Genomic DNA, 22,694 nt, shown 5'->3' with positions numbered 1-22,694 from the left:
TATTTGAGGGTGTGGATCTCTTAAGGAGGGGAAGTGGCCCACTTCTTAAGTCCTGAGAAGGGATTTTCTCAACATGCATATGTGAGTTGTGATGTATCTCCACACTTGACTCCACACTTTAGTTTATATACAATGTTATGACTGTTGTTTTCTTTTCTAAAGGAAATTATACAAGAGTTTTACCTACACTCTATCTCACTTACTAGACACAAGAAATCACCAGGAGAGTTCATGCCATTCTACAAAAGTAATTAATCCAAATGGTTACTTCTAAATTGTTGTCTTCCTAGTTTTAGGTCTATAAGCAAATTGAGACCTGCCAAATACTAGCCTTGAATATCAGTATTTTTCGGGCATGCATAACTCCTGCACTGAAGCTGTGGCTTGCGAACAGATGACATTTGATGCCAAAGCCTTCAGAAAGTCACCTTTTTTCTCATTCTCATCTTTTCTTTCTAACCTACTACTCATAGTCAAAGGAACTTCTGAGAGCTTTGTATTATAGACCTATCTTTGCAGGGGACAAATTGGCAGAATGTGATCTCTTTGGAAGGGATTTATTTTAAATTGATTTTTTTTTTCCTATTGAATGCTCTGGATTTCTGATTGAGAAATATCTTGGAAATTCCAAAAGCTGGCATGCTGGTAGCTTCCATATATTCCATATATTTTCTAGCACATTGACAGTTGTTGTTCCCTCATTCAGAGGGTGGGCACAGTTGTGTCATGTTCCTTCATCAGCCTGTACAATCAACCCAATTGTCCTCAGATGGATGGTTCACACTGTGACAGATCATCTTGACTGCAAGTTCTGTTCCTGGCTGTGCAATCTTCTGCTTAAACAACTTATTTTATTGACATAAACAGGATCTTCTTACCCAGGCCCAACAGTAGCTAGAAGAAAAACCTTTTCAAAATTTGTCTTTCTCAAAGCGTAAACCCAGAAGCTTGAGATGGGCATCATTATTGTAAAGCTAAGCCTCAGCATTTGCCCTGAAATTCACAAGACCTTGGGAACCAGGTGTGTAGTCAAAAATAATGGCTTGTATTTCTGTAACACTTAAGAGTCAACAAACCTCATTTACATACATTATTTCATTTGATTCTAACAATAATCATGTGAGGTTAAGCAGGACAGAAACTATTAATATTATTGCTATTGGTCAGATAAGGAAACCAAGATTCAAATACATTTTTTTTTTTTTTTTTTTGAGACAGAGTCTCACTTTGTTGTCCAGGCTAGAGTGAGTGCCGTGGCGTCAGCCTAGCTCACAGCAACCTCAAACTCCTGGGCTTGAGTGATCCTTCTGCCTCAGCCTCCCGAGTAGCTGGGACTACAGGCATGTGCCACCATGCCCGGCTAATTTTTTTTTTATATATATATATATCAGTTGGCCAATTAATTTCTTTCTATTTATAGTAGAGACGGGGTCTCGCTCTTGCTCAGGCTGGTTTTGAACTCCTGACCTTGAGCAATCCGCCCGCCTCGGCCTCCCAAGAGCTAGGATTACAGGCGTGAGCCACAGCGCCCGGCCTCAAATACATTTTTATTACTATTAAAACAATAGTAGCCAATACTGTCTAGGGGGTTAAGTGCACAAAGTGCTTTCATATGCATTTACCTCAATTGCACTGACAACAACATCACAAGGAAGTAAGACAAATATTATCCCATTATTTCAGATGATGAAACAGATGAACAAAGGCCACCTTTATTAGGATTCGTGCTAACAAATGTTTCTACAAAGCTCTTTGCACAACAAACCCCCTTGGGAACCATCCTTCCTGGTGGGCACTTGCAACATCCTCTGCTGGTTAGCTGACTCCACCCTTCCCTCCCACTCACTCCCAAACCCACCATCAGCCTCAGCACAGCTGTGGAGAACAACTCAATTAGATCTATTTTTATTGATCATTTGAATAGAGGTAATATAAATAATGTGACTGAAATTTTGGAAAATAGAAAAAGACAAAAAACACCAAGATGTCCCATGACCTCAACCTCTGTTGGTATTAGGCCAAGTTTCCTCTAGCTTTTTGTCCTCCAGGCATCCGCTTTGCAACTATTTGTTATCATAAGATAGGTTTGTGTATGTTTTAACTTTGTATTTTCAGTTGATGTTGTATCCTAAGCCTTTCACTTTGTTGCTACTTTTAACAGCCATTAACTTTATTAAGTGGATAAAACATTAGTGCTTTACCATGACCCTACTGATGGACACTTATGCTATTTCTTTTTCATGTGTGTAGCTTTTGCTACATTTTGAATTGCTTGCCTAGGATAGATTCCCCAAAAGTAGGCTTTCAGAGTCAAATTGCAGGAATACTTCCTGGCTTTTGAGAGTGCCAGCCTTCTTTCTTGAAGGTTTGTCCTAATTTAAACTGCCACCAACAAAATACTAGATCCACTTCATTAGGATCACTATTGAGCTTTAACTTTTGCTATTTTATTTTTTATTTTATTACTTTATTATTTTAATATTTTATTACTTTATTATTTTAATTTGTATGTTGCTATTAGTAAATTTCAACATTTTCTTTATTTTCATATGCTCTTTTTTGTGAATGATCTGTTCATGACAACTAGACTTTGATAGCACAGTTTCACAAACTTGTATTAATTCCCAGAGCATAAAAGAAAAGTATCCCTAGGAAAAAGTGACTTCTAAAGCCACATTTAAATGATCTGAAAGTTCTCCTACCTGGTGCTCCTCCCATATAACATATCAAAGGTTGATTCATGCACATAATATGTAGGAAGCACAATTAAAATCACGTCAATGTCCATAAGTGATCCTAAATTAAAACATGTTCCCTATCTTTACACTTGCCTGCTATTCTTATTAATTAGCACAATAAGGGTAAAGATACTATATCACAGGATTAAACCCAGACCCTACATACCAACTGAAATTAATTTACTTTGGGTAAATCAAGTAAATGTAACATGCAGCCTGGGTCTTCATTTATAAAAAGAAACAATACTAATCCCTATACAAAATTAGAAGGATTGGAGAGACAGGTTTACAAATATATATGAAAATGTGAGAAATTATCAACTTTGGCTTAGTTCTGAAACACAACTTAAAGAGCTAAGAATCCATAAAAGATTAACATTTCAATAAAAGTGCCACCATAGATACAACCTTCTCAGTTTTTAATCACTGAAGACACAGCCCAAACATATAAAGAATACATCATTTTTCTTCTATTTTTGAAGTTCAATATTATTGAGACTATAAAATCTACTAACCCTTATTATAACAACCCGACGGAGACTGCTACACAACTGTGGTTTCAAATGTTTCTTCTTGATTCTAGACTCCCTATATGAGAGCAGAAACTGTTGCATTCACTAATGAATCTCTATTGCCTATTGTAATGTGTGGCACAGTACGCATTCCATAAATACACATTGACTGAATAAAGAAACTGATTGCATCAGAACAACTAGAATTTACTGACTCCTACCTCTAGATAAACAGGCTGACTGGAGGAACTTAGTTTGCTGAAGACACCTGTTTGAGTGGGAGTTAAATGACCTAACTTACGAATGTTAAAAAAAAAAAAAAAAAAAAAAAAGGACACAAATGTAAGAACCAAATGTATGCAATCTGCTTACCGACAGAAGTAAAGGGTCTTACTCTAGTGTCCTTACTCTAGGGTCCTCCAAAACATACAAATACAAAGCACAAGAGGACCTAACATGTGTTTGAAATCCCATCACTGTATCCTCTTGATACTCTTCAAGAAGCAAATCCACTGAGTTTCATTAGAACAGCCAAAGATTTTTCATTTAAGATGAAGGGGACCTAGCGAAACAAAAATGTATGTACCAAAAACAGTGAAAGGACCTAGGCCACTGACATGTTCTAATATTTTAGGAAAGCTATTATTTCAAGCACATGTCAGAAGGATGGAGGAGGGAGTTTAATGGATTACAGAATAACTGGTGTTTATGCCTGAGAGTGCCTGGACTATTCTGTACCTCCTGGAAATTGTTTATGTGCACAAGTCCTGTGATCATGGGGCTATGATTAGTGGATGCTGACAGTGTGGCAGCAGAGGAAGGCATGAATCACTGCTGTTCCATATAGGATAAAGCGGAACAAGACCAACTCTGCCTCAGAGATGGACTTCTTTTTCCACATTCTGTTGGAGTTCTGGTGACTTGGTGCTAGAAGACAGGGTAGGGAAGAAGAGAGAGGACTGGTAAGGGATGAATCTTACCATTTGTAGAAGTTCCACTTCTTATCAAAATTCTCATAATTTGTGAAATTACAATTTTGTAATTTGTACCTAATGGCTAATAATCTCCAATTTTTTCTATATTAATCTATCATTATTTTTAATTATTGAGCTCCCCAAGTGCCAAGCACTGCACTTCTGAAATGGTCCTATCTATAGGAACACCTATATTGGATCCAGGTTTTCTCTGTATCAAGAACTCAGGACAGAAATGCCACCTGTCAAGGGAAGGTAAAGAAAACTAGTGACTTCCCCAAATTTCTAGGAATTACCCACCAATGAATCATAATAAATATGTTGCAGCATTAGAGATGATTTGTTATCATCTGGAAATAGTAGAAAAGAGTAGCCAAGAAAAGCTCTTTCCTGAACAGAAGTAGAGATGTCATCTTTGCCATCCTTAGACAAGTTTATACAACAATGCTTGGTTAAGATGCTCACTCTATCTTTAGTTACAAAAACTGAATATAGATCTCCATTGAAGCAACTAACTAGAAAAATATGTGGTGGGGTGCAAAATCCCTTTAATCATTCATAAGATATTAGTTTGCTTCAAGTATTGGCATTGTTAAGAAAGAGTTTGTAGTTCTGAATATTTTGAATTTGTTGTGGCTGTCCCTTTGAGTGGAGTATAGCCATTCCATATCTTACTGCCCATTCTAGAAAAATTCTGGAACTAAACTGGATGCACTTACTGTCATGGAAATCAGTAGTGGATTGGGGAACATAGCCTCCTTTCATCTTCCAGTGGGTCTTCTAGTGTTTGAGTCTGAAAAGCTGACCCGTATTAACTAACGGATGATCAGCTGGGGAAAAGCAGTTAACTACAGGTATTCAAGAAGAAAACACCCTCAGAATGACATGAGCTGGAACACCTGTTTGAAGTGAGTTGATGTCATCTTCTGATGTCTTTCCAGTGTTTTCCTTAGGAGAAATCTGTCCATGATCACTTACATAGAGGCAGAAAAAAACCCTGGGGTTACGCTAGGCCTTTATCCACAGCTGAAACTGATGAGGCCTCCTGGCAAGACCCCAAAGCCAAAGACTTTATTTCCTGTCTTCTCAAAGTCCTGACCTCCAGTATTTAAGGAACCAATAACATTTTCTCATTTCTTGAGTTATTTTTCTCATGCAACCCATGGCAGCTGTTTGCCAGGTCAGCATTTAGACTAATTTGTTACAGAAAATGGGGTAAATGTCTGTTTACCAAGGACCAAAGAGTAGTATGAGACCTAAATATATTTGTATGCAACCAAACAAGGTATATAATACTTTCATCAGCTATGTATATTGTAAAATTAGAATACTGGAATTCAGAACATTTAATTCCTAGATGTGTCTCAGTTTTTCACATTTGTCTTATTTTGAGTTGATTTTGTTTTAGAAAATTAGATGACAAAATAGTCCAATAATTATTTAGCTTTTATTAAAAAATCTGAGAAGAAATATAATTTTTATATTAGCTATATATGAGTCCTTTTAAAATATTTTTCTTCTGTTTTTATAGTAACCATGAGATTTATATATAGTTTAGCAATCTTGCATACTTATTTTTAAGGACTGAAACTTCTGCCCAAATAATGACAAAAGAGAAGAATATATATATTATGCTCAATTCTTCAAATACTAAAAAATTATTAATATTCAAGTACAAGGAGGGAAAAGCTAATATTTGATTTCTCATAGGTAGTTAAAATCCATTGGAAGCCACATACATTCACTTTATTTAAAAAGAATTTCCAAGAACTCTCTTAAAAGAAAGACCTAAAAAGCTGTCCAAGCCATAGCCAGCACATTGTTCCCCTCTCCTCTTTGGAGTTTTGTAACACTAGTTGATGGGGGGAAAAGGTATTGAGATTTGGCAACATTTTCTCAAGTGTAAAGCCTCCTCAAATATTGGAGTTTGGGTCCAGCTTAGGTATTTTGCTGCATGATTTTATATATCTGTCCTTGGCCAAATGTAGCTTCCTGTTTCAAAAAAGGGAAAAGGCTAGAACAGTACAGTAAAAAGGATTACAAGGCTTCTTAGATACCAAAGAGTGCTCTCAAAAGCATTTTTGATGAGTTACATGTAAATGAATCAGAAACTTATAGCTTACATTTCCCTAAAACACAGAGAGATTTAAAAAAGAAATGAAGAAAAAAGATGTCCCCAATACAACACATCTGGTAGATTGCCCATCAACATTTAAAAGAAAATAATTCAACACTTGAAGTAGACAAAAAAGGGATTTGCCTAAGCCTGGTCTGAGAGCATTTCAGTTGCCCCAAGCCCAGTATATTTACCTTCAGGGACTCATCTCCTATGACCAAAACAAACGTAAGCACAAAATCACATAGTTTTTTCCAACTTAAAATGGTAAGCAGTTCCTTAATTGCTTAATATTTTCTTTAAAGAATAAAAGTTGATGGATACCAACCACAGTGGACAAAATAAAACATAATACATTTTCTCTATCTTAAAAAAATTCACTTATTCATTCTTTCAACAAATATTTGTTGAGCATTTACTATGTACCAGGCACTGTTCTGGGCTCCAGGGATTCACAGGTAAATATGACAGATGAGGCTCTGTATTTATGGTGTTTGTCATGATAGGAAACCTCTGTCTTATTAGTGTTGTAAAGAAATTCTTTAGGTATTGTCAGAAACTTAGATGTAGACATCTGGATGACTAACTTTGTGACCTTACTGAACACCAGGGAAAAATGAAGAATAAAATATCCCAGAGAACCCCAAGCAGATGTTATGGTAGGCAGGCCTCAAACCTAGCTTTCTAGCAAAGATGCTGTGTAAAAATGATGTAAATTGATCTTATTTTCAGAAAGCAACTGATATCATAAAAGAAAGTTATGGTTCTTTTTCAAGGGTTTCATCTTAATCAGCTATAAATGATCCAATTGTACCTTATAGAGCATAAAATTTAAAACAAATAGGAATCAACAGGGCAAGCACTCATTTAATATATTTCCAGTTCAAGAGAGGTGCTAGAAGGAATGGGGGAGAGATCATAGTGCCTGAGGAACAGCTTCAGGTGTTGCCCAGCACTTAGATGCCCTGGCCTACATATATACCATGGAACCAGCAGGACATTTAGGTAGATCTCCAACTTCAAAAAATTGTCCACAGTTTCCATCTTAAATCACATGTCCCAGCTCAACAACCTACTGTTCCAAGCTCTGACCTTCATATCCCTCCTTGAATGGTTCTCTCTGTGGCTTCAAAAGCCCCTCACCAAACAGATACCCAACCCTCTTACCCCTAACATTCTTCGTCTCAGCCTCCTAGGTGTTTCCTTCACTGCTACATTTCCTGTTCCTTCCTCAATGCTTGCGTCATAGTAAGCAAAACATCTCTGTTGGATGGATGGATGGATGGATGGATGGATGGATGGATGGATGGATGGATGGATGGATAAGCTTCCCTGGAAAAATTCTTGACTTGAGGCTTCTGGTCTTTCAGAAACTAATGCTCCCATGCCAGCCCCTGGTATGATGACCTGCACAGGTTTTCCCCATCACTAAATCCCTGATAGAAGTCAACATGATTGGACTTTGCTGTCAAAGAGACTAGGACCTTAGCCAATGACTTAACATTGCTGAGCCTCAAGGCCTCATATGACCTTGCCTCATCAGACCATTGAGGATGGCATCAGATGGGCTCCATAAAGCACCAGGCACATGCTAAAGACTCTCCACTCACCCACTTGCTAAGGTAAATCCAAGTCAATTGAGCTGGTAAAAAAAATAATCAACTATGTACAAATAAATTTTACCTGACAGATCTTGAGGAGGAGGGCTGGGAAGGGCAGAGAGGTTTGGAGGTCTCAAGAAAACCTTTAAGAACATTTCCTTGAGAACAGCTATGCCTAAGAGTTGCGGCCAAGGAGAACACTGAAAGGGGGCCAGAGAAGGGGGATGCTTGTCCTAGAAGGTGTTAGACCCAGCATTTGTCAGGGAGCAACAAGATTGATGGTCTCCAAAGTGCACAAGATGACCCACTGGGGTGTGGAAAGAAAGCATTAAAATCTCTATTTATAGTTTTTCAATAAAAAAAGAAACCTTTTTACAAATTAAACTTCACTAAGTTGACTCTGGCCTCCTCAACCTATCCATACATCAGGAGGTCATGGCCTGAGTGATGACTCAGGAGGGGTCCCCAAGGGAGGGTTCCCTGGGTAGGCAGTGGGCTAGGGGCTTTCAATGTATTGCAGCTCATGTGTGCCTGGTTAAGTATGTTAACAGCTCATTCAGTCTAGTTTTAACTAAACTAGTCTTTTCCAAACAATCAGGTGGCCCAAAAAGTTTCCTTTGAAGAAATTCTTAGATTGAAAAGAATAATATGAGGATCAACAAACAACAAGAAACTGGCAAAGGCAACACCTCTTCTACATTGAGTAAAAACTCTTTACCATTCACTATGAGATAAAAACTATGGTGATCTCATCAGAATTGACAGAGTAAATCACACTGCTCTCATTAAAAATATTATTAACAATATTTATCTCAGTAAGAACAAAAAGGTCTTTTGTACCATTGAACTAAATGAGACTTACACTTAAAAATGTTATTTATTAAAGTCTTAGCTCATGCCATTAAAAGTTATATATTATGTATGCTTTATAAAATGTATTTCTGTATAGCAGAACATGTATATATTTTATCCATAAATAAATAGACATACACTGGAGGCACATGTTCATAAGTTTTTACTTACAGGGATTTCCCCCCAGTTGAGTTGGGAGACCCTGCCCTATAAAGCAGTTTGTACATGTATATACTGCAAGAAATCACCTGGTTGCAATGAGCAGAGTCCTGCAAATATGAATCACTGTGTGCCAAGTCCTGTCTGAGTTCCTGGAGACCACCAACAGTCAGGCCATGGAACAGGATCCATGCTGGCAGGCGCCCCAGATCCATTCAGTTTACATCCCAGGGAAACAACCACGTGATCAGCAGCCAGGAGTTGGGCCCAGGAGGAAGATCGGCCTGCCCAAAGATCCACTAATGCTGGTGAACATGTATGACCCTCTTATTCATACCCCTACTCATGTTGAATGTTAATTCCAAACTGCAGAAGGTTTTGAGGAAGAAGTTTTAAAAAAATGGAATCTGGCTTTTTGTACAGGAAGGGGAAATTTTTCAACTGTAGCAACCAGTCTAGGGGAATGCAACAAGATGGGGTTTGAAGATAAGAACACAAGGAACAGTGGAATAAGATGACTCAGTGGAGGGCAGAGATGAAGAATGAAATGAGCTGCTAGTCTAGCAAGCAAAAACAGGGAAGGAAGTGCCCTGGATGCCAGGATACTCTGAGACAGAGCAATTAAGAACATGCTTAATGGCAGAAAAGAATGCAGGAAAGAGAAGGAGGAGTAGTCAGGATTCAGCCAGACAAGTGGGTAGAGCCCTCTGAGAAATTTCTTCAAAAGAAACCTTTTGGGCCACCTGACAATTTGGAAAAGGCTAGTTTAATTAAAACTGGATTGTATGAGCTATAAGCCCATTTAACCAGGCACACAGGAGTGAGTGCTGCCGGGAAATCTAGGACACAGGGAATCGAAGTGAAAAGAGGATGATGTCTTTGCTCTCTCAAACTCCCCACCTTGCAATCTCCTCAATGCACTAGAGTATGTTTAGCATTAGGCTAGTGGTGGCAAGGAGTCTAAGGAAGGGTGAGAAGGGAGGCAGACATGTTTGTTGAGGAGGTAAGAAAGGAAATAGCACCAAGAGGATGAGAAAAGAGGAGCAAGAAAGAGGAAGAAAGGATTTTGTTGACTAGACAAGTCAGAAAAACACTACAAATGCACAGTAAAAATAACAATGAAATTTAAAAATTAATAAAAGATAATGAAAATGTCAGGGCTGAGAAGTAGAATAACATGAAAAAAGATATGAATAAATCAGCCAGAATGATACTGTGTGGTAGAATCAAATTTTACTTATATGACTCAACAGAAGAAAGAGATCTCCAGCACATTGGGCCTAATCCCTCTTTTTTTGAGATGATAAAACTGAATCTCTGCTCACCCTCACCCCAGAAGGTAGTCAGCTTGCCTAGGAGCAAGGAAGAGCACCCACACCTTCTGGTATCTAAGCCCCTCTCTTCTTACCCTTCTGTTATTCAAGCATCCAGCCACATTTCTCAGGGTGCAAGCCTTTGACTCACCACAGGGACCTTGAGGCTACCAAATTGCTGAGCTCACAATCCAGGGGATAGTTGGCATAAAAATTAAGAAAAAGAATTGATAAGAGATATTAAGTGATTGGCATTATTCAAAGCCAACAGCAGGAGACACTCAATATGAGCAGTCATCCTTTTAATAACACAAACTACAAGTGGTAGCAAGTAAAGTTGGATTCAGGCCCACAGTGCCCTCCTGCCTCTTGCAGGGAGCAGGCACATTGGCTAATTATTCTACTTTGGAGAAAAGAAACTGTTCCTTTTGTCATCACCTGCAATTCTTGGAACAAACAGCATTCTACTTTAACTCTGGAAAAAAATAGGCAAGGTAGGTTTGTAATTACGCTCATATATTACTTGCAGAACTCTTTATTGAGGGAGTTCCATAATGAGTTGACAGGCCTGTCACCACGAGGGCATCATTAAACTAGATTTTTAAGTTCTTAGAGGAATTAAGGACAAGTAGGCAAGAAATTATAACTACTGTCTCTTAAAAAATATACCACAGAACTTTATTTTCTAATTATTTTATCTTAAACTTATATGAGAACTAAGTTAAATATATTGACTTAAAGAAAGTGAGAAGACTGGTTTTTGTGCCTAAGCTTTTCTTCAATAATGAAAGCTGTTCATTTTTCTTTTACTAAGATCTGTCAAATAAAACATGCATGACATGGAAAAACTATTTAGATCTTACATAAAACATAGCTTGATTTTCCCCCAAATTTTTATAATATTCCATAATCGTTAGACAAGAGTAAAGCAAAAAGAAAAATCTACAAGGAACATAAATATATGTGCAGAAGGTGCTGCTCATGTGCTAGTTGAGGTTCCAAGATACACAGCTCTGATTCTCTCAATCATTGATACCCAAGTGTGAGATAGATACCACTGGAAGTGGTGTCCAACTTCAATGCTGGGAAAGCAATGCCTCATCCAATTCTCTTTCAACTCTTCTGATTATATCACTTAGAAATTCAACTTGAGCTACTATGGTCTTAACATCTAAAAATTGCTTTTCTCCCCTTTTAGTTACAAAGAAAATGTAGCCCTTGGTGTCAGAATATCAAGCAGGCAACATTTACAAGCTTCAGTTTAATAAACTTTCTCTTTTTTCCATTACACAATAGACCCTTGAACAACATGGGGATTAGGGGTGTCCATCCCTGCACAGTTAAAAATCTGCATATAACTTTTGGCTTCCCAAAAACTTAATTACTAATAGCCTACTATTGACTGGAAGCTTTACCGATAGGATAAAGAACCCATATTTTGTATATGTATTATATAATGTAACCTTACAATAAAGTAAGCTAGAGCTGGTTGTGGTGGCTCAAGCCTGTAATCCTAGCACTTTGGGAAGCTAAGGCAGGAAGATCACTTGAAGCCAGGAGTTCAAGACCAGCCTGAGCAGGAATAAGACTCCATCTTTATAAAAAAAAAATAGAAAAATTAGCTGGGCATGATGGTGTGTGCCTATAGTCCCAGCTGCTTGGGAGGCTGAGGCAGAAGGATTGCTGAAGCCTAGGAGTTTAAGGCTACAGAGAGCTATGATGATACCACTGCACTCTAGCCCAGGTAACAGAGCAAGACCTTGTCTAAAAAAAGAAAAGAAGTAAGCTAGAGAAAAGAAAATCACAAGGAGGAGAAAATATATTTACTAGTCATTAAATGGAGGTGGATCATCATAAAGGTCTTCATCCTCATCATCTTCACTTTGAGTAGGCTTCACTTTGAGAAGGAGGAAGAAGAGAATGGGTTGGTCTTGCTATCTCAGGGTGGCAGAAGTGGAACAAAATTCACATATAAGTGAACCTGCATAGTTCAACCCATGTTGTTCAGGGTCGATTGTAGTTACTTTTATTTTCACCTTCTGTTTCTGGCAAGTGATAGTGGATTTCCATTTACAGTGGTGATAAAATAGATACTTTTAAATATATTTAAGGCAAAAAGTAAAAAACACGAGACCATTATCATGACCACTTGGGCAAAATGCAGATACTTGGCAACCTAGGATGGATCTAGAAAACAGCTCCAGATGCCAGGGAAACTCTTGTTTTCAGTAATTTGTCTTCACTATGCCAGACTCCAAGTAGGTTTAGAAAATAGAAAATTATTCCAAAATGGAATGATGGAGGAGTAGAGAAACATTCACTATGATGCTACCCTGTAGAACAGCCCATGTATTAATCAGGAGAGGCCCACCCTGCATTATCAGTGGCTTATCAAAAGGAAGCTTTCTTTCTCACTGATGTGGAGTTGGTGTTGAGTCCTGTAGCTCTCCAGGGCAGCTCCCTTCTAACCAGTGAGGGAGGAATCAGGCCGCTTCCTTGTGGCACCATGATTTTAACCCAAGGTTTACAGGTCACTTATGTAAGGGGAGAGAGAGCTTGAAGAGGTTGCAGAAGGCTTACTACTAGGGCTTCCATCTTACAACAGGGAAATGTCAATTCTGCCTATTGTCCATTGGGCAGAAGTGGCTGGGAAATGTTTTCTCCCAAAAAGGGGGAGAAAAAAACAGGATATCAGTGAGCATCCAGATGATGATCTAAAAGAATGTATAAACCGTCATTTTATATTATAAACTAGCTGGAGAATCAGTGAAGAATTTAGAAAATATAACTGAGGGTATGAAATAAACAACCTATATTTTATTAGAGATACTTTGCCAGAAAGGTCCTTGTTTTCCATCATTGGTGACTAAATTGCCCTTTAATATCCTTGGGCCAAGCTGCATATTTAGGCAGGTACCTTATATGTAAATCACCAATAGTCATTACCAGCTTCTCCCTAGCTAAATAGAAATTTCATTTAAAAAAAGAAAAGGCTGATAGAATGTATCCAAGAGCAATAAAACTATTTGCCATCCAAATAATGTATTAAAAACTTTGCTTCTCGCCGGGCGTGGTGGCTCACGCCTGTAATCCTAGCACTTTGGGAGGCCGAGGCGGGCGGATTGCTCAAGGTCAGGAGTTCGAAAAACTTTGCTTCTAATCAGAGGTTGACTTGATTGAATGAGTGAGGATTCTCCATTGCATCATCATTTCTCAGATCTTTACAATTCTGTACCTTAAACTCCTTGCTCTTTCTACAATGGGTGTTTCTGTCCCCAAAGATTCCCTGTGTTCTCTTACTACACTTTAATCTTAATCAAAAGCCTGTGGGATCTACTGAAACGTGTCAAGTCAACGTGTGTAAAAGCAGGAGAAGAATGACGAGGGGCCATGGAAAGGCTAGCATGGCTGGTGATAAGCAAAGCTTCCATCTAGACCTTCCCGCTATTTCCCACTGATTCTTAGGAATATGGAGGGAAGAAACACACCAGAGGGAATTATCCTACCTCAGCAAAACTGCAACCTTTCTTCCTTGTTCATTCCTTGGCTTGGCTTAAGCAATTATGAAGTAAAGACAGAGAAGTGCTTAGGGTCCTGATTTTACCAGGACTGTCTGAATTATTGGAGACTCCAATACTCTGTGGAAGGTCCATAATTTGATAACCTGGCCTGGGAGGTGGAGTAGGGGGCAGTAGGGACTGCCTTCCACTTTAGCCACTCTGCACTTCCTTTTCCTCATTTATGAATTAGGGATAAAAAATAATACCTAATTCAAATGGTGGCTCTGTGAATTCAATGGGATAATGCCATAAAACACTAACAAAGGGCTCCATAAGTATAGTCTCCCCTTAGTATTAGTTGAGATAGAGAACATTCCTGAGTCACAGGGTACAGTATAGGGATTATGAAGAAGACAGGGTTTTTTTCACTTTCTTATCCCCTCTGTTCCTATCTCTCTTTTTTAACTCATAGCCAGCCTTCTCATCTCACACTGACTGCTCTTAAACATTGGTCATTCCACTTAGATTAGTGAGAGAACCATACTGCTCCAACATTCAGAGAATAAAATAAAAAAGAAGTGAATATAAGTGGGTTTGTCCTGGACAGGAAGAGTCAGGGATTTTACGATCCAACCCTAATAGAGCTCTTTTTCCTTCTCTACTGCAATCTTCCACCTCTTACAAAGAGGCCCCTAATGTGGTGCATCATGGGTAGTTTTGAAATTCGAGTGAAATGGGATGTAAAGACCACAATCATGTCCACACATGACCTAAAGCCTCTGTTTAACCCAGCCTCTACAGAGGAAAAAAGGATATTGCATCAAACTAAATGTGCTGGGACCTAGACCTTTAATTATACGGCTTTACCATCCTAAAGGAGGCCGCCACTAATTTAAAATTGTCTGGCTATTGCCTACACAAGTAATGTTTGCAAGAGAACAGAGCAATCCCAAATCAGGCCATAATGACCAAGGTCTGTGCCACTTAATGCCCCCAAATAGCTAAACCTAGACATGAATCACCTTATTTCCATCCTGTGGGCCTATGATGTAAACTATAAAGTAAACTTTCATTGATGAATACTGTAGGCTCTCTATAAGGCATCCTATTAACTAGCCATCTGCCCTGCTTACTTCCACTCAGATATCATTTCGTAACTATTGATCCCAAGGAAAAGCTTGCACAGAGAGCAATAATGCATTCAGAAACAACTAGCAAGAATTGCATGATAATAATGCCTTTATTTTTAAAAGTAGATTCTTTATAATATACATTTATAAAACCTTATTCATAATTTTTAGTGCTGCTGAGAGCTCTGGAAAAAAGTCATAACTTGTTCCTTTTGACAAAGAATTAATGATGGCCTCTTATTTGGCTGATGATATAGCCTGTATTAGGATGTTTTATAATCATTTACTCGTTATGATAAAAGTAATCACTTAAAAGGTAATGCTGGTCCACTGCATAAATTGTGACAAGAAGACTAAAACTCCATAATCCCACCACCCAGACCAATCAAAGTTAACATTTTGATGTGTTTTCCTTTGTTTATATATGTTGACTGAAATAATTAAAACCTTGGGTGTACACACCTTTTTATACTACTTTTTATACTTAACATTGAATCAGGGCTAATGATTATTTAAAATATCTGTGAAGATCTTTTTTACAGTTTTATTCCTTTTCAGAAGGTTGTGCTATCATTTATTTATGTATTATTTTAAAATTGTATATTTAGGATCTTTCCAGATTTTCTGCTCTTATAAGCAATGCTGTGTTGGACATCTTTATGCATACATTTTTCTTGGCATTTTAAACTATTTACTTAGGACAGACTTCCATATGCCAAATTATGAGCAGAGCATATGAACATTTTGTAAATGTTTGCTTCTAATATGTAGCATACAGACAAACTCACTTGTCTTATTTTTAAGTTGACAAATTATGTTTGGCTATTCCAAACAATGAAAAAAAATCATACAGTTGAAATTAAGTTTTAGTCCCATATGAAATGGGATGATCAATACTTAAGTATCAATTTTAGTTATTTCTTTAGCCAAGACTAATTAGTTATATATTTAAAGTTATATATTTAATTGATATGGTTTCTAACTAGGGATCTACCTAATTATAAATCTAGGCACCAAGGTAGCATTAGGGATGAAGCAGATCAGATTGAGGGATGGGAGCAGGGATCAGTGAAGAGACAAGCAGGAGCCCAACATTCTATTCATCCTTTGAAAGCATTGTGGTATCTGCATCACCCAGTGAACCAGTATCCACTCACCTAGCTCCTGAGGTTAGGATGTGTTAATGGGGCAGGAGCTTCCTCTCTCCACATAGAGAAGGACCACTAAGCCAGAAAGCATGGCCAGGGCCTCCATGTCTTCCAGAAAACCCTTCCTATTCACAGCCCCTCTTCTGCTAGAAGAGAGAAGGTGCTTCTGGTTTGCAATCCTCATAACACTTGCTGAGGATTGCCCATGCAGCTTCTACCTCTGTCCACAGAACCCTCACCCTTTTGCATTTAACGTATGAGGAAGCAACCAGGTGGTTCTGGGCAAGGTTAGTAGATACGTCAGGCCTGCAGGGAGACAGTAATTCTTTCCATTGGAATTTCTAAACTCACCTCCTAGGAATATTTATGAATATGGGAATATTCAATCACTCCTTTCTTCTAGTCACCCATATTTTTCTCTGTTTGTTCTTTTATTCAGAAAGTAGTTATTGGATCCTATCTGCCAACATGCAGTAGCTACTGTGCTAGGCATGGAGGACTCAACAGTAGACATGATGACCACCCTGCCCCTGTAAGGCTATGGTCTAATCAAAGAGACGAGGAATTAAACAAGCAACGGCAACACACAGGACAGGCAGGGCTGTAACTGAATATGTGAAGCAGAGGCCTGATGGCTCACCCAGAACAGAAATGATCCAAGTAGAAGAGAAGGGCTCAGGGTAACCAGAGGCAGTGAGAAAACAGTCTAGGCAGGGAGGGGGTAGATGCTGGCAGTGCAACTGCCTAAGAGACCAGGCTAAGTTTCCTACTCACAACCAGGAATCAACTGAACATTGGAGCAGGAAGGTGCCAACTCTAGTCCAACTCAGACATTTAACAGGGACAGGAAGTAGGGCCCAGAAAGTGGGGCCCAGAATAGGAAAGGGCTTCTCCAAGTTCCCAAATGGGGTTGATTTTGTGCAAGGTGGATCCATAGGCTTCTGCCACAGACTATATCAGCCAGGTGCTAGACTTTTGTTTTGTTTGTTTTTTTTCTTTTTCTTTTTTTTTTTGAGACAGAATCTTGCTTTTTTGCCCAGGCTAGAGTGAGTGCCGTGGCATCAGCCTAGCTCACAGAAACCTCAATCTCCTGGGCTCAAGCAATCCTTTTGCCTCAGCCTCCCGAGTAGCTGGGACTACAGGCATGTGCCAGGCTAATTTTTTCTATATATATTAGTTGGCCAATTAATTTCTTTCTATTTATAGTAGAGACGGGGTCTCACTCTTGCTCAGGCTGGTTTCGAACTCCTGACCTCGAGCAATCCGCCTGCCTTGGCCTCCCAGAATGCTAGGATTACAGGCGTGATCCACCGTGCCCTGCCTAGAGTTTTTCTTGAATAACTTTCCCATAGGGGCTCCATATGTACATATTCCTGTGTATTAAATGTGTGTGTTCTAGATACTAGTAATGCAATCACAGATGTAATGGTAACCTTTGTGTTCAAAGAGAAGATGTTTGACTTCATAAGTATCCCTCTATGAATTAGGCTGAAGTCCAATATTTGAACTGCATTAAATAAATGTAATAGTCAGGGCCAGAAGAAGTACCTGCATTCATAACTCTGCCTCCCTGCGGAGAACCACTTTAAGACAGAGTGGCAGATCCCATTATTTGTGCACTATGTGAAACTTGTGCAAAGATGAATAGTGAGTGCAGGAAATTAGGCTGAAAATTTTAGATCACTGCTGTTTAAGTACCCACAGGCTGAAGCCCTCAGCAGTCAATGGGGACAGTCCCCAAATGGGAGAAGGCACAAATGAGGATGAAGTACTATATGATTATACCTTTCTTACATTTCTGCTCTCGAGACTGCAGACTCCTACTCCTTTGTATCTTTCTTTCCATCTTACTAACTAAACCATGTTAATGGATGTCAGAGCAGTCCTTGTATTTTTCCTATCAAATCTGTTAAGAGGGGAAGAAGGTTCCTGTTGTTAATTGCAGGGGATCTCCCACTCTTTGTTTCAAGGAAAGTTTAAACAAAATGCTCACCCACTCTGGGGCTTTAAACAAAGTTCAAACAGAACAAAGTTCTCTTGCCAAGGTTTAAGGCAAATTTCCTCTGTCCAGATGGCTTCCTTAGGCAGCCAACGTAAGAACCACGACACTCACCCTGCTGCCTTTGAATGCTGCTCCTTGATTGTCACTAACGATCCCCAGCTGTCCTGCCTTGCTGGCTCCTTAACCTCTCTCCTCTGCCCACATCTGCCTGCAATGCTGCAAGGGGCAAAGGAGATGCTGACAAAGGAGGCATCCACAAGATGCTTTGGAGAGCTACCCCTAAGGCAACACAGGTGGGGCCATGCACTGCAGACTTGATTAGAAATTAGTTTCCCACAAGAACCTTCAGGAAAAAACTTGAAGGTCATATTTTATATCGAGTAAATAAATCTGATGATGGGAAATGCCACTAACTATAGCAAACCCACCAAGAATCCAGGATTATGGCCATTATTCTTGGCAGGTCACATTCCCTGTTGATTAGTCCACATATGTACTGGGCAGCAGCCCGGACTGGGGTGATCGCCGTGCGAATGCTGACTGTGTTCCAACAATATGCGTCCTCTCACTCATTGCCCTCCCTAGCTGTGCCCTGCACTCCATCACCCATAAGGCATGTTCACTTTCCATCTGCAAAAGATACAGGCAGGTCACTTCCTCATCCTATATTGATTTAATGCTTCCCTCATTTTTTTCTGTGTGTCCTGCAGGTGTCTGGCTGTGTTACCTAGTACCCAGAGTCAGGAGCAGGGTCTTACTATGCAAGCCTGCCCGCAGGTTCATTCAATTCAAATATTAAACAGTACTTTTTTGAGGATATCACCCCATAGGGTGCACTACAGTTTGAGAATCAAATCCACTTCATCTAAGTTAGTCTAAATTCCCTTTCTATGCCCTGAACGCTTCCCTCCCCAGATCTTATTTCTTTAGGAAAGCAAATGTAAATCTTTAGCCTGAAATCTACATATTTGGCTGACTTAGCAAGGTTTTTGTTTATTGCTTCCTTGTTTTTAGCCCATGTTACGATATAACTAAATTTGTTTTGATTCAAAATATTGTGAAAAAAAGCTTGTATCTCTTGGCTTAGCTGGCAAACCCCTGGCACAAGTCTACAAAAGGCATGGAATGGTGTAGGAGCAGGAAGACGGCAGGCTTTGCATTCAGACCCAGATTATGGGTCTGTTACTTGGATTCCCTGTCCTGTGACACTTGGCCACATTTGGTGACATATCTGAGACTTTGCCTTATCATCTGTGAAATAAGAGGACAAGCTCTGGCTTTTGGAGGTCATTGTGGAAATTAGAGATAACACATCCAAATGTCCTATCCTGGTGCCTGGCATGTAATTGGCACCATGGGAACTATTATTATATGTTGAAATGTCTTTTTTGGTGAGATCTTTTTTCCCAGCTTTATTGAGGTATAATTGACAGAAAAAAAAATCACACAGACTTAGGGTATACAACATGATGTTTTGATACACTTATATAATGTGAAATGGTTACCAAAATCAGCTAATTGGCATATTCATCGTCTCACAGTGTCTGTGCATGTATGTGTATGTGTGTGTGTGTATGTGTGGAAAGAACACTTAAGATCTACTCTCTTAGCAAATTTCAAGTATATAGTACATTATTATCTATAGTCACTGTTGCAGCAATGTGTACAGCTAGTGTTACAGCTCTTGTTCAGTTGACCAGGGAAACAACCGAGCAGCACACGAAGAGTCGGAGAACAGCCTTTATTCTTCTACAGCAGGCTCAGCACACCTAGTGTTACAGCTCTCTTCGTGTCTTCTGATATTCTCCCCCTTCCTGCCCTTCTGCCCCTGCTTTTATACCCTTGGTAGGACTTAAGAAGCATCCAAACAACTACAAGCTTTAACATCCAATCAACAACAAGCTTTAACATCCAATCAAAAACAGTGGAATTCAAAAATTACCCAATCAGGATCACACAAACAATGTGGCCAGAAATAGGCAGCGGCAAGTGGGCCTGGAGGCATTCTGGCGGCACACGGGTCCAGCTGCACGCAAGGGTCTGGGGCGGCTGTGAGCAGCAGGGCCCAGCCCCAGCAGTGTGCCTCTAACTGGCCACGCACAGCACTGGCCCCGGAGATGCAGAACTATAGGGAAGTGGCAATCGGCCACGTCCCGGCGCCGGACATTTTCCACATTATCACCATGTTGTACATTAAATTTCCAGAATATATTCATCTACATAATTGAAATTTTATACCCTTTGACCAATATCTCCCCGTTTCCTCCATGCCCCACCCCCTGGCAACCACCATTCTACTCTGTGCTTTTATAGATTGCACATATAAGGGAAATCATGTAGTATTTGTCTTTCTATGTCCAGCTTATTGCACTTAGCACAATGTCTTCCAGGTTCATCCTTGTTGCAAATGGGAGGATTTCTTTCTCTTTAAAGGCTGAATAGTATTTAATTGCATATATATACACTACATTTTCTTTATCCATTCATCTATTGACAGGCACTTAGGTTGTTACCATATCTTGGTTATTGTGAATAATGCTGTAGTGAACATGTGTGTGCAGATATTTCCTTGAGATGCTGATTTAATTTCCTTTGTATATATACCAGAAGTAGGATTGCTGATCATATGGTAGTTCTATTTTTAGTTGAGGAAACTCCATATTATTTTTCATAATGGCTATACCAGTTTTGATTCTTATCAACAGTGCACAAAAGTTCCATTTTCACTACACCCACCAATATTTGTGGGCTTTTTTTTCATTTGTTTTTTCAGAATATTATGGGGGTACAAATGTTTTGGTTACATGGATTGCTTTTGTATTGTTTAAGTCAAAGTTATAAGTGTGCCCATCACCCAGATAGTTTACATTGTATCCATTAGGTGTGATATATTTAGTGAAAATGTAAGCCAACTTCTTCCTAATATGTGGCCATTTCATCCACAAGAAGATGATATGGAAAAGAATAGATGGTTTAGTTAAAAATCAAACTTCCAGCAGATGCAAAGTGGCTGGTGACCAGGGTCTGCTCACACACAGTGGCCCTGGGGCGTGGGGAACTCCCCCATAGTCCTTCTATCCACCCATCTTGGAGTTATTTTATGCATTAGGACAACCCACCAGTCCTCAACTCCACATCTACTTCTGATTACAATTTAAACTATCAACCAGTTTAGCAAGAGCAGAACAATGGCTTCCAAACCTGATCACAGATTTGACTTCATCCTTGTACACTTGGTGCCTGGAGCACTCCTGGCTACAAGGTGCAGTGTACAAATATCATCCCACCCAGAAAAGGAAATCCCAAAATGAGGCTTCCCAATATATAGTTCAATTTTTGTATTTACTATTGCTCCCAACAAAAACTCACTGCAAATGATGTAAATACTTGACTGTCCTCCCTCTTGTTGGTGTAACACCCTTATCTGTCAGTCCTACACACGTTCTAAAGTGTTAGCAATTAAAAGCAGGACCCAAATGCCCACAGGACCTTCAATGATTATAGACTATGAAAAGGCCTTTTGACAAAAGTGAGAGCAACATAGAAGCAGGAAGCTTGACTTTCTCACACTGTCCCAGGAAATTCAAGAAAAGCTATTTTGAGCCTCCTCCTAATCAAAGATATATTGATGAAATATGTTGTATGGTATTAGAGGCAAGTCCTCAAGAAACATTATTTTACTACTAGAAAGACTGTTGAACAGTCATTTCTGGAGTGCCATTAGGCACAAAGAAAGGAACAGGCAAAGAGTTTAAAAGCAGACCATTTCTCATACAATACATCATCCCCTCCATACACACGACCACTATCAAATGCATTCTAGATTTCACTAGTTTATATTTCCCAGACTTTCTTCAAGTTCTCAACATCACTTGTCTTTAAAGAGGATTATGATGGAGCTTGACTCCATCCATGTGCATGTACATGCCTCTCCTTGAAGGGAAAGCAGAATTATCACTGGTCCCTTTTCCCAGCCCTGAACTTCCCTCTCCTGGGGACCCAGAGGTTTCCATGCATCTATTGAGTCCTTCTAAAATCTGCATTCTATTCAAAAGAGCAACTACGTGGTATTACATTTTTGTGAATATAAATAAAACATTGTGTAATGATGAACCCACAATAGCAATAAGTCCTATAACAAAGTAAAACAGCAGCTGCAGCCTGAAACAGAAGATAAGAGACCATGCCCCCAAAGCAGCAGCAGCCTTTGTGCTGACTCAAGGCAACAGAGGCACATGGGACACGCCCTGAGAAACCCCCTTGGGCCTCTGTGACTTGTCTGCAAGTCTGCCCTCTGAACATCAAGCACAAAATCTAAGAGAGACAGCAGTATGAGAGTCTACTTTGATCCATTTTCCTTTCCAGCTTGGCCAACTGCACTGGGTGCTATCCTCATAGGACCAACCTCCTATCAGGTTCTGGTACCACCAGTAACTCTAGCCACTGACTGAGAGCACATAGTCCTGCACATGTGCAAACCTTAGCTGAGATGTTTCCAGATACCTGGCTTGGCCTGATGTTCCCAGAGTCAGTGCTGGTTATCCATGTACCAAGATCAGCACAACAGGGTGGGAAGTCTGAAGGATGATATTATAGAGACCAGGAGGTCACAGCAACTCCAGGTCCTGTCTGCCCATGGACTTAAGATA

Source organism: Microcebus murinus, chromosome 5, assembly GCF_040939455.1.
Source record: "Microcebus murinus isolate Inina chromosome 5, M.murinus_Inina_mat1.0, whole genome shotgun sequence".
In the NCBI taxonomy this organism is placed as follows: Eukaryota; Metazoa; Chordata; class Mammalia; order Primates; family Cheirogaleidae; genus Microcebus; species Microcebus murinus.
The sequence above is the reverse complement of the archived record's forward strand: the minus strand, read 5'-3'. Positions refer to the sequence as shown.